This window comes from Formica exsecta, unplaced genomic scaffold (assembly GCF_003651465.1).
Source record: "Formica exsecta isolate Colony F162 unplaced genomic scaffold, ASM365146v1 scaffold442, whole genome shotgun sequence".
Taxonomy (NCBI): Eukaryota; Metazoa; Arthropoda; class Insecta; order Hymenoptera; family Formicidae; genus Formica; species Formica exsecta.
In genome coordinates, this window is record NW_021851656.1 from 401,731 (window position 1) to 415,585 (window position 13,855).

General features: G+C 36.6%; 1 protein-coding gene across 2 annotated transcripts in view; it reads right to left on the minus strand.

Moving 5' to 3' along the window:
- LOC115240558 (RNA/RNP complex-1-interacting phosphatase-like) overlaps positions 1-13,855 on the minus strand; it is a 53,734-nt gene that overhangs the window by 26,858 nt on the left and 13,021 nt on the right. The window lies entirely within an intron of this gene.

A 13,855-nucleotide genomic window follows, 5' to 3' on the forward strand; every position in this document is an offset into this window, starting at 1 on the left:
GGCCGCACGAGACAATCGCGCGCCGTAATCGCGTATAGCTAACGAGTGATTGATTGACTCAAATCTCATGTCAGATAACGATATATGCCGGCGTCGATCAACACTCAGAGAAAAAGGCTTAAAGGCACGCTTCAGCCACAGGCATGATGATTCAGTTATAATACCAACACTCCTTGATGTATCGATAGCGAACATGCAATCTGCTAATTCCATCCCACATACATACCGTATCGTTATGACACGTACCTCTGTGAAGATGTGTAAAAACTATTTGTAACGATTAAATCGCAGAAAATTAAAAATTAAACACATACAGATATATAAAAAAAATATCCTAATAATATAAAATTGAATTAAGAATATGCCATTATATTATAGCGCATAATGCATATACGTTCATATTTTAAGATAACAAGTTGTATAGGATACGACAGAAGGTAAATTGAAATTTTCGTTAGTCGACTTGTAACATCGCACCCGCTATGGGTGGGCTAATGGTAATTACGGGTTTAGACGTTAGCTATCCGATTGGTTGGGCGGAGAGATCGTATCTACAGATGAGTATGGAATGAGTATCGGTCGCATTAATAATAACGGAGTATAACTTTCGTATCCGAACGTAATAATCCGACATTGACTAGGCGTGAGATCTTTTTCCTATCCTTTTGATAGTCGATCCTGTCGTATATTTCACGTTTTAAGATGTAATTTCGCAGTGTGTTTCACAATTAATGTTTCACAAATAATTTATAAAATGCTTATAAAAAATATGCGCAAACATTACATAATGTAAAAGATACATACGCTAAAAATGTACTATAAAAATACATTTTTTAATACATTAATAACTTCAAACAAATGCGATTTAATAAATATTCCTGTTTCACAGTTTAACGTGATACAATCTTTAAATCACGAAAAGTGGCAGTGATATTAATAATGTAGTAATTGCATGCAGTACTGCAATTACTACATTATTAATATTACTGCTACATGATGTAAGAATATAAGATCAGAAATTCAAAGAGAACAATGCTACGATGCAATCGTGACTGGCGCGAATGCCAGTGTGCGCCTCACCTTTGACGAGATTCACATATTTACGCTCCAAGTAAGGACAGAACGAGCGAAGTAAATGCAAGGATTTACGAGCCTGCTGGAGACAGGACATTCGCGGCACTCCTCGACGGAAAGACCGAGATCGGCAGCCCTGGAACGTGGACCACGACGAAGGAAGAAGAAAAAGAGAGAGAGAGAGGAGAAGATTGCAGGTAGCTTTTGCCCACCTGCGAAATTTAGTAACCCCGTTCGCGCATGAGAGGCAGTTTATTTTTCGCATAATATATTCCGTTCTTCGCGGTTGACAGCCGGATTGCTCTCTCCGCTGATTCCACCATTCAATTTCACGATCTTTAGTCTAATATATGGGCCCGTCTAAATCAGGATTATCGGCCGCGCCCGCATTGTGAATCTTCCTGACGGTTCGCACGAGTTCGTGCAGCATCCGTCGTGTGTCATTTTTCCGCACGTTGTATCCTTCAATTTTCATTTACATTCTTACCATATCCGTTAATATGTATAGCATTGAGCAATATTTTATTATAAATTAAAATATAAAAAAAGAATTATAAATTGTTTCAATTTCGAAAAAAAGAATTGAATAATATTTCTTTCTAACAGCTAAATTTCTTAAGAGGAATAATAGCAAAACAAATCTTTTTAAATAAAAAGTTTTAATAAAAATTAAAAAATTAAATATATAAAAATGTTTAATTCATATTAAATTTCAAAAGCACGAAATTCATTCATTCAATATATTTTTATTTGAACCTTTTAATATTTCTTCACATATATGAATCTAGATATGAATCTTAATATCTGAAAGTATTTAAAAAAACGCACGGTGGCAATTCAAAACAAGACTCACGCGCCGACAAATTTGGCTGGTCGAAAAACAACAAGGAAACAGATGTTAAATCATATTTCGTTTCGTGCCAACAACGTATCTCATATTAGCTACAACGTGTGCCAACATATGTGTATCTTCTCTTAAACAAAAAATGTTAATGTAACAAAAAAATTATAGAGAGATTCATCAATTGAAATAGATAAGAAAACATTGCATTTACCAAACAGCGTTTTGACATCCATGTCTCCACATATCAATATATATGTAACATAAATACACATCTGTGCCGGAGAATTTGCATACGTCATAAACGTTTATAAAAGTGAATATTGATCAAACGCGGTAAAAAGCTATCGAAAAAGTACGGCCTTTACGCGCGACGTAGGCGTTAACCAACGGTTAAAATTGGTGATATTTATTGGAAATATTTACGAGAGGGGTGAGCTTTCATGCCTTTGTATCGAGTGGATCATAATATTCCCAAGGTTCTCGCCTGGTCATTCGGAATCGACGGCGTAATCTCTGCAAAACTGGCGTGAGAACTTTGGCCAGAACGAGGAGTAGTCAAGAATTCAAATACGAGCTATTGACAGTATGATTAAAATTTTCCGAAAAGTAAAAACTATTAATTTTTTAAATAAAATATTAAAAATGATCATTGCTTACAATTACCCACAACAACACATATCTATTTTCTACAAAAATGTGAGAAGCTTTAAAAATGTTTAAATATTTCTTTCTACATTTAACTTTTCAAAAACTTATATAAAGAAAGTCATAATTATAAGTACCAATTACAATAACATTAATTATAATTAAAATATAATGACGTTAAGTATAATTAAAAATTATGTGCAAGTAGATTATATATATATATAATCTGTCCAAATAATTTTTTTATTATATCTTATTATGTTTTATTATTTTATATGCTCACATTTTTGTGATTTATGCAGCAAATTGGTTTATGTAGCACACTGAATAGCTCTTATAAGTATCTTTTCAATACGTACAATACGCGGTAATTTAGCGAAGCAAAATTTGCGTAATGCAAACTAGGGCGGCACAGCAGTTCAAAAGGCGAAGCAAACAATGGTAAGCAAAAAGAGGTGCTTTCGTACTAGAAATAAGCGAAACCTCATCAAATTCTACGTCACTACGTTACCGTATTTCCCATGAATTGCTCGTAACTTCTATTCTCCCGAATAGACGAGCGTGGAGAACGACCAGCAAAATAGCTCTTTGTCCGAAAAATTATTATTCCTTTTTACACGCTCATTGTCTTTTTTATTTAGCAAAATTATCCACAAAGATCGTCTTCATAAATAAGTATTATCAAAAACTTATTATTGACTAATCACATGCTAATTCAAATTAATGATCAGTATTAATAATTAAAATTACATAATTCTATGTTATTCAAAAGACTATTTCATGAAATCATCCAAAACTATAAATTTCTTTATTTTATATGTAAAGATTAATTAATTCTCATTAATTAAACTAGAGCAGAATCTTTTTATAACAGAGACTAACTTAAATTATAAAAAAGAGAAAGAAATCAATATGTGTGTGTCTCTACATAATATAATATTTATTTTAAATTTTTAAACTTTCTATTATCAGCAGTTGGGCAAGAAAAATTATCTTTAAAAATACACACGATTTCATAGATTTGCCGCGAATGAAATCATGCGCGAAACATACGAGAACAAGACAAGAAAGAAATACGGAAAAGGGGGCCAGTAACTCGCAAGATGAACATTTTACAAGAGACTCTTTAAGAGAGCGTCAAACATTTCTACTAGCTTTAGAGTGGAGAAAGGTCATATAGACTGTTATATGATCATCTCGAGCTGATACATGCGCGACGTTATTCATGTACACTTACTTCTTGATTTGGCAGAAAATTCGAAGCGATCTGAAATGGGTCACCTACGCGAAAAAAGACATGTACGACAATATGACAACGTGTCATTCACTAGTCATTATCAAAGTTTTTAAAACTTTAATTTACTGAATGATTAATGATTTACTGAATAATCATTATCGATTACGATCTTAAAAAACGTTCAAGCTTCTGTTTAAAAATAAAGAATCCGTTAACCCGGCACTCTTACCATTAGAAATTATATAATTCAAATGTATAGCAATTAATTAGCAGTTAACATAATTAATTGATTTAATTAATTAATTTATTGGGTACTTAATTGCTAATTTATTACGTCACAGTCCTGAATTTTTTTTCTGATATTAAAATAATAATATTACAAAGTATTTCAATTAATTGTATAAAATATTTCTTGATTTCATAATTTTCTTGAGAAAAGATAGCTTTAGAGTTGGATGACAACACACTTTGGATAATAAATGAATCACGAATTCATTAATCACCGTGCACTATTTCGGAAATAGAATATCTTCGCGAGAGAGTCTGTGGAAAATTGATTTTCTGTCCGAACATCCAATCCAATAATCGCATATCAATTTAATGTATTCCGCGGCGTTTCTATGATTCCACATTTTACCGAAAGACTACAAAGCCGATCGATACAATGTCGATTAGCGACTACTCGTCAGGCCCTATTATACCTGACGAATTGACCATTAGCGAGATTCCAAGAGATATCATCGACTATTACATGACGATGAAATACAAGACATGTCGAAAGTAGTTCTTTGTGCGAGTTTTACGTAAAAAATTTACGCACGGATAATAACTTGAAAAATCATTATGAAATCACCGTGTGCCGATTCATGTGCGAGAAGAAATCAATAAAATGACAGACAGGTGTCAAAATTTTTCAAGACTAAGAGAGAGGCAACGAGAAACGGAAAGAGAAATTGAATCGTCTGTATCAGTAATACATCAAGGTTTATTTCAACATGAAGAGGATACTACAAGCGTTTAGGAATTGATTACAGATATCATGTACTGCGATACAGCATAGCCTCGCCATTTTGTGTGAATAACGAATTAGTATCGTTCCGACACGAGGCTTTTTATAGACTACTATTGCCAGCCGCGTGTTCCCTATCACCGACTATCGTCAACGATCACGGCGAAAGCGAGAACGTGTTTCCCGAACGTGTATAAATAATAGGGCCGCATCGGCAGTCGCTATAATTCAATTCACACCTGATAACCGCGACCATAGAATTTCCATATTACAGGCTATAATAAAATTAAAAATATTTTCGGGGCGGTCCGCGCGCCACAGGGGTCTCCTTTCTCGTGTCCGGCAGACGAAGATCGCGATCCTCCACGTTCGCCGACACCACGAATTTGTTCTCCGAATTTGTTTCTCGTTGTCGCCGGTGGTCCGTCGACGGCTATGACATATGAGGGAACGCAAAAGGATACCGCGAGACCGAAATATTTGTACGCCATATGATCGGAGCGATACTAGACGCTAGACAACTAATTACGACAAACCGCGAATGAATAATGATCTATTTATGTGATATTCGGCAAAAAGATAATAAATATTTGCGACCTATCATCATGTGTTTTATGTTGAGCAACATAAAACTAAAGACTTATGGTACCGCTTAAAAATCTTAACAGACAATAATTTAAAGTAAAATTTAACTTTCTTGTTTCTTTTTTTATTATAGTTCACTGGTTTTTTTAATGCAGGTTAAAATCACGTTACAAATGAGCTTTTATTATATGTATAACTCTTTAGAGTAAAATTAGTTTAATCAGTGAATTTTTATGTTATTTCACATTCAAAGTATGATAGACTATATGTGAATTTACTATAAAGAGATTATGAATAATATTTGTAATTATTTATAAAACCACTAGAAAATGCATAATAATTAAAAATGAAGAGATCAGCCAAAGATAATCGTATAATAATAATTAGTAAAAATCGATATAATCTCATTTTCCACAGTAACAGTGTTGCAATATCGACACAATGCACGGTCCCCTTTTGCAGCAATCGCGACGTCGCCGATGTGCATTAAGCAATATTATGGGTGGGCATTATAAAAGGAAGTTATAACGCTTTCGCGTGGGTAGCGCGCCGAATGGAGCTCTGGTAGACTGACTCTCTAAAGCCACGGTTGCGTGCCATCACTTTGCGCCGTCGAGCTTCCGGTATTCACGGCATAGTTGCAGCAAACGACCGAAATGACTTATATCGGCATTGGCATTTCTCAGTCAGGGATCGAATGCCGTTTTTATTACGAAATTCTTACAGACGAGCATACTGTAAGATCGTAACGACGCCCGCGGAATCGCATTAAGTCGCCGATGATACCGCTATTCCCGAAACAAGGAAGCTACCCTTCCATCTCTATCGACACCGGACGGTATATCCTTTTCATTTTTTTTCTATGCCCTGAAGAACAGCGTGTCGGCGTACCGGAGGTTCCAAGGAATTGATTGTTTTAGCTACGGGGGTGAGAATACATTATACATTAACGAACAACCGGCGCGACCGAAGACAAGATTAACGACCCGCAGGTATTTATAGCCGTGACTTGTCGGGATCGTTTAAACAAATGTTTGTTTCTTGCCGAGGCGCGACCCCGCCTCGTCAGTTTCTCGAGAAGGAAAGGAAAGGTAAGAAGATTTCCCCAAGATCTTAAAGGCCCGCGGCATCTGCTGCTCGTGGCGCCGTCGGTGCCCCCCCGAGAGCCCCCGAGAGCACGCCCATTCGCAGTTGACTGACTCTCTATTTCCCTCTTTTTTATCCACCGTGCCTCGTCGACGATGCTTTCCGCCAAATCGCGCGTCGCCGCCGAGGTTCATTCGTGCGCGACGGAAACAGATCGACCGACAGATATCGCGGATCGCCGACTAAACAAATAATTCCTCCGATATTGCTCTATAATGCGCGTAACCGATCGCGCGGTTTCCCCCGATAAAGGCGATGCGCCAAAGATTTATAGGATAGAGGGTACCGCCTGCCGCCGTACCATGCCTTTTTCTCGAGAACGTCGGAACTAATCGACGATGCAACACAGTCGATAGAAGGCGGCCGTGGGACCAATAAATTCGAAAATTTCTTCGTGTGTCATCCCCGTGCCCGATGACACTCTTGTAAACATACGAGCGATCTCGCAGAAGGAGGATCCGACCACCAGGATAGAACAAAGATCCGAAGGAATACGGAAACCGAAGGGAAAAGGGGATGAAGGAAAGAAAGAGGAGCAGCGGCAGAAGACCGGAAAATCTTGATGACGCGGGGCAGGGTGACGATAGCGGGGGTAAGTTAGGGTATAAGAACGGTGGGTGCTCGTTCATACGCGCGCCATTCACGGGAAATTTATGTATCAGAAGCATAAAGCCACAGTGTCGCGTCTCTCGGGCAACCAAAACCACCGGCGAATCTACAATCGTTCGTTCCTTTCATCCCCGAATCTCTCTTTTTTCATCTGGTCCCCCCTTTTTACTCTCTTTCTGTTTCTCTTTCTCTCTTTCCTTCTCCCGCTTGCGCGATACAATCCAGACGAATACTGCACTCCGTCACGTATAATGATGCTGGAAACGGGATGGGAGAAATCTATGGCGAAGAAAGAATATAGGAACGAGCGCGAGGAAGGAGGTACTGGTCGAGAAATAAAAGAAAAGTAATACTATTGCCTCCTTCTCAACGATTCTTGTCGCTCTGTAAGAACTTTCCGCAGAACATTTGCGGGCCATTATTTCCCCGTAAGAGGGTTGGCCGGTGCATATAACGAAGAAATGGTTTCGCGTCACAGCTACAATTCCTTTAAAAAAAAAAAAGAAAAAGAAAAAAGAGAGATTGCAATTGCTTTCAATTCGCAACTTTATATACATGAATTTTAAACTCATCACCACATGCAAAATATTATTTAATATTTAAAAAAGTAATAGTCATCTTTTTTTTGTTTACATGTGTATGAAACACTCTAGAAATTTCGTCGCACTGTATATCAAATAAATGATATTTTTTACGAATGTTATAGGAAATATGTTATAAAATTCTAGATTTAATAATTTAATATTTTTAATCATTTCGCGAATCTTATTGCTAGACAAAATGCGAAAATTTAGCACATGTGATTTTTATAAAGAATCCTTTGATATTTCAGATTCATTCAGATAAAACCACATAAATGAAAGCATGAATATAGATATATTCATCTGTTCAACCATTTTTTTTTCTATGCCTGAAAACACGGTGTTTTTTTTTCTTTTTAATAAAAAAATGTTTATTGTGTATTATATAAAAAATTAATTTTTTTCGTATAATATTTCATCCATTATTTTATATATTTATAACATTAATGACTGCATTACATCGAAATAAAATGTATACTCAATTTTGTATATAGATAGAAATATTTGGCTCTTTACAACTAATGCGCGATAAAATCATTTAATATCTAAAAAATAATCAAAAGACCTATTTCCACACACACGACAGAATAGCGAGTTTTAATACTGAGACAAAATAACAGAATAGTATTAACAAAAAAAGAAGTAGAACACGTTAGATGCACAAACAATAATTTGACAATACACGTAAAAGTATTTAAATTAATATCATACTACAAAAATAAAATGGAGAATAATAATAATTAATAACAAATAATATTTTCATGTAATATGATATACAATACTAGATCTTATGTATATAGATTATGTATAAGATCTTATGCATATAATATTAATTCAAGAGAGGAGAGAAATGTTTTTAAAATAAATGTTCTTAAATAAATTTTGTTTGAAATTATATAAATTGAATATTAATAAAGAAAAAGAAAGAGAAAAAGAGAGAAAAAGAGAGAGGCGATTCTCACTAAACGTGGTACCATGAATTTATAACATGATTTGTCAATAAAGCACGCCATAAGACGACAGTAAAAGGTAATAGTGCAAATATATGTCAAGCTGTGTCGTGAGCTGCATAAGTCTTTGAGTCACACTAGATATAGATATCCTAACCGGCTGTGAGTATATACTCCAGATTCTTTATGACTACGCACGCTACCGCCTTGCTGTGCACGTACATGTATAAACGGACAATATCTACGCGTAACGAAGCCTCGCAAAATGAGAAGAACGGCGAAACACGATCGGGTAAGAAGATAAGACTGGCTACTGCGAGATCTCCTTTATTACGCGGGCTTCTCGGAATGAGAGAGGACCCCCGAGATGGACACTCGCCATCTTATCTAGCGGAGATAGGCCGCGGTCCAGCTACCATATCTGATGAGACGCGATAGATGGGGGCAGCGTGACACTAAAGTACGAGGCAGAGGTGTCCTGCACGTCGACCTTCCCTTCGCTATAACCATCCCTTTCGGCGTTCATCTACATTTGCAAGAACTCCCTCACCTGTACTCGCGCGCTCCTACCATAACGGAAACTTTTACTATTCGCTGCCATTTCAATTTGCAGTCAATTCTATTGACGATGACACATGTCCCTATATTAATTTTTTTAAATATTATGTTCCTATGTTAATTTTTAATGTCTAATAAATCCATGCCTAAATTGCGCAAATAGATAGAATTCGTATATTAAGAATTTTAAAAAAATATTTAATGTATAATATTAAACAGAATTTAAACGGAGAGATCGATACATGAATTGCCATCGCCCATGCAAATTCTGTATTATACCGCTTCCCATTTTAAAATCGAATTGCCGGGCGTGATGACGTTAGATCGCAAAACGCAGTGTCGATAACAAATAAAATAACCGGCAGCGTTCAATTTAGTAAATGTTCAACACTTCCACGGCGCTCTTCTCTCTCTCTCTCTCTCTCTTTCGGACATAGATAAAAACTAGTTTCATCAACAAATGACATGTTTATATGCTTTCTTCGGTGTCGATCGGCGGAACTTCGAAAGCAAAGTCGTTCTGGCGCAGTGGGTCTCGGCGTGACGCACGACGACCCCCTTTAGAGGCGCCAGGCTGCTAAGGGAAGAGCAGGAACAAGACGACAACGAAGGAGAAGAAGACGAACATAAAAAGAAGAGGATGGTAAAGAAGATGAGAGAGAAAGAGCGGAGGAAGAAGAGAAGAAGGAAGGCGTTCCGACGAAACGGAGCGCAGTGTCGGATCCAGATAAGATCTCCAAAACGGGGATCAGTAATATTTTACAAAGTCATCGAAGTTGCTCGCTAACTTCGGCATAAATTACAATCGCTGTCTTTCTTTCTCTCTCCACCGTTTACCTCCTCTCTCCCGTCATGCTGCTCATCCTCCTCGTGAAATGCTCTACGGCTATGGGAAGATGAGGAGGCACTCGCGGACCCACCTTTCTCTCTCTCTGGTGAGTGTTAAACAAACACTTACCATTGCTAATAACATAGAACATGCGTTCGCTTCGCAGTGAGCCAATAAATCCGCTTATCTAACGACCGTGCACGGCCGACTGCTATGGGAACGTGATAATGACGCGAGGACGTGTCCCGAATTAATCACCGTAATCTTCCAGCATGGGAAATTCGTGAGAAGGATCATTAAACGTCGATATAATCTTAAACTAATACCTCTATGTCGAATCAATCCATGTTTAGATATCACTTAACTGGACAATCTTATATATCAAGCTACGAGAAAAATATGTAAAATTGAATTATTGTTACCAATTAATTAAAATTAAAAAAAATTGTTGCACATATTTTGTAATCTTAAATTTGCAATTAATTTGATTATATTTTGGCATCACCAAATATAATTATCAAGGATACCGAAAAAGATAATGGAAATGAAAGGCTATAAAGATATTTTATTTGCCTTGAGGTAAAATACAAATACATTAGCATGCAGATTGTGAATGTTCAAAAGTTCTGCGATAATGACATATATACATATACTATATTATGCGCGTCTGTCACATAAATCTGAAATGGTCCAACAATCACAAAGAAAATTACACACGATTTCATAAATTCACAGTAAAATTCGTGCGAAACTATAAGAATCACCGATTACGAAGTCGGCTATTTACCCGAGAGATTAGCGTCTGCGACAAGGCACAATAGCGCCGTTTATTATTTCCGACAGTGACCAAACCGATTGCTATCGCCGTTACGTTTCGTCGTGAAAAAAAGGAGATGAGAGAATCAGTCAGAAGGACGCGGAGCCCGGACCGTGACACGAATATGTTGCACGAGCGATGAAGTTCGCGAGGATTTCGCTCGTAAATCATATGTAAAAAAATGTTTGCGACTAATCCTACACGTGGTATGCTAGCAAAAACGTCACGTATGGCAGCCGTGAATGATTGCCGTAAAGCGGATAACGAATCGATACAATACCCTCGCGAGATGTATAACGCGAAACATTACGTTTCGAAAATCACAGAAGATTCTTTTCCTCATTTGTGCAGCTGGCGTTTTTCCCGATGCAGGTAAAAATTAGAAATGAGAGAATCGCCCGGAAAAAGATATTCTACATTCTTAAGTTATCATAAAGAAATTAATCAGATGAGTCGGAAAAGTCTCGTTATTTTTCTTCTTCTCTTTTCTTGTATCAAATAAAAACAAAGTATATCTCTAAAAAAAATATTCTATATTTATTTCTGCTAATTATCTTAATCAAAATAAAATTGAACTTTTATCTTATGATACAAATAATTTACATTTTACGCAATATTATATAAAAGTTTTGTAGATAATTTCGATATCACAATATTCACAAAATACATATCAGAAGCTTGCTAATTTAAATTGCAAATGAAGAAGATAAAATGAGAATAAATTTCACCGCGTGAATTGAAATGTTACTTTTTACTATAGTACACAAAGGAAACGTTGAAGGAAATATTCCTCCAAAAAGTTTTAGGCGAATTTAAAACAAAAATAATCAATCTCTCCATTTATCTTATTCTCGAACAGCTGCTTATATGTTTGTTACTATGAGGGTGAGTAACCTATGTGTAACTGAGAAGTTCACCGCGATAATAATCTCAATATTCGAGATTTTTGAGGGTTGAAATATAGATATCACCCACGACGAGAGACATTATCTAGCGAGCCCTATCCTAACTTCTGGACACGAATTAATATTCTACCACCGTGCAGAAATCGCCCACATTGCCGCAGCAGTTTCAAAAAGGAAGAAAAAAAAGAAAAAATAGTCTGTCGAGATAGGCGGTCGAATTCCATATTTGACATTCCTATCGCTCAAGAAGAAACTTGATAGCTATCTATTTATCCCGTATCCTGACTATCTAATGAAAGTATATGCGTAAAAAAAATATATGTATATATCTTTACATATTGCCAAGGAGCAAATATCGCTCGCCGTTTATAGAGATTTAATTAAGTATGTGTTAAAAAATTAAAAAGGTTTACAAACGCCATATTTAAAAAAAAAAATATTCAATTTTTCTTTATCAATTTAACTTTTATTTTTAATCACATATTTATTATATTAGGCAAGAAAATACAGACGCACACAATATATAAATAGTAATTCACAAAATTTTTATTGTAAAAACATTAAGTTTCAGGATTCAAATAGAATATATCTAATATAAAAGTATTTCGCGTCATTTTTACTATTTATTTTCTACTTATATAAAATTTATTGTAGACAAATAAAATTTTGCTAAGAAATGCATCGTGTCGAGAGTATATGACTAATACAATCTTAAATTCATCGGGTCAGCATCGTCCCCCAAAAAGAAGGAAAGATAGAAAACCTACTGTGAAGCGTCGGCGAAGAGCGTATCACGTTTCGTGTGAGCCGATATTTGTTACAAGTTCTTATAAATGATGAAGAAGCGTTCGCCGTGCGCGAGCCCAGGCAGCCCAAGAATGGGTGCTGGCCCTTTGAGGGCCCTATTAACAAGTGGCCCCCCGCGGTCGCTGCCGCCGCCGCAACGGACCCAATCAGTTGTGAGTCCAATTCGGAGCCCTAACTTCGACTTGTTTTATGTAATGCACGCGATGCCAGAATCAATTAGCCATGGCACTCTCCTATTTTGCGTATGCATACGCAACATATATGCATAGCGGGCGATCCCGACGAGCTGAAACTTATTTGCAACTGTCCTGCGCGCGTTAGAACGGCCGATGGACGAGGAAAAAACCGGTTCCGGCCGCGAATTAGGCGGAAATTAAATAGCTCGGGACAAACGAGGATCACAGAACTTGCAGTTCGCCTCCGACCGTGCGGCGAATTAGGACCGCTAATTCTTCTGCTCAGATCCCGCGGACTTTTGACACGACCGACTTGTAAAGACTCGACGAATATTGCGGCTGGGTAACGAATGGCGCCAAAATCCTCTTTCGAGTATTTAAGCGAATGATTAAAATTATTTAACATCAACGGAATGGATGCGTATCTCAAATTTATCTTTAAGAATATAATAAAAATATTTTTACTGGACTTAAAACACACGTTTATACATAAATTTTTATTTTAAAAAATTGTATTACATATTATATATATTACGCATATGTAACTGAATTGCGATAACATTATCGGCAAAGAAATGAAATAAAAAACCGCGGTTTCTTCCTCCAAAAAAAAAAAAAAAATATATATATATCGAAAACTACTATCGTGCCATTCACAAACTATCATCATCAATTTCATCATATGTTGATCGATTAATGTTGATTAACATACAAATTATCGTTAACTATAATTGCTATAAAAAATAGTTCGTATCTTCGGTGAGATAACGAGAGTCGCAACGACACAAGATTATGTTATAAGCGGAGAAATGCGACGAGTATGCCGATCAAAAATACGCTGTTGTAGCAAACACGACGCGGTCAATTAGACGGACTATCGTTACGTGTTTTAATGAGATCTCAACGCGGAGCCGAAGGTATATAAAAGTGTTTTATATCCTGTGAAACCTGGGCACCGTTGTACCGTCAATTAAGAGACCATGCGCCGCCCATAATCAGCATATGCAACGTAGCGTATGCGCGGCCCTTAGGTCGATAACCAGGAAACGACTGATCCCGACTTATTATTTTGGTAATAAAAAT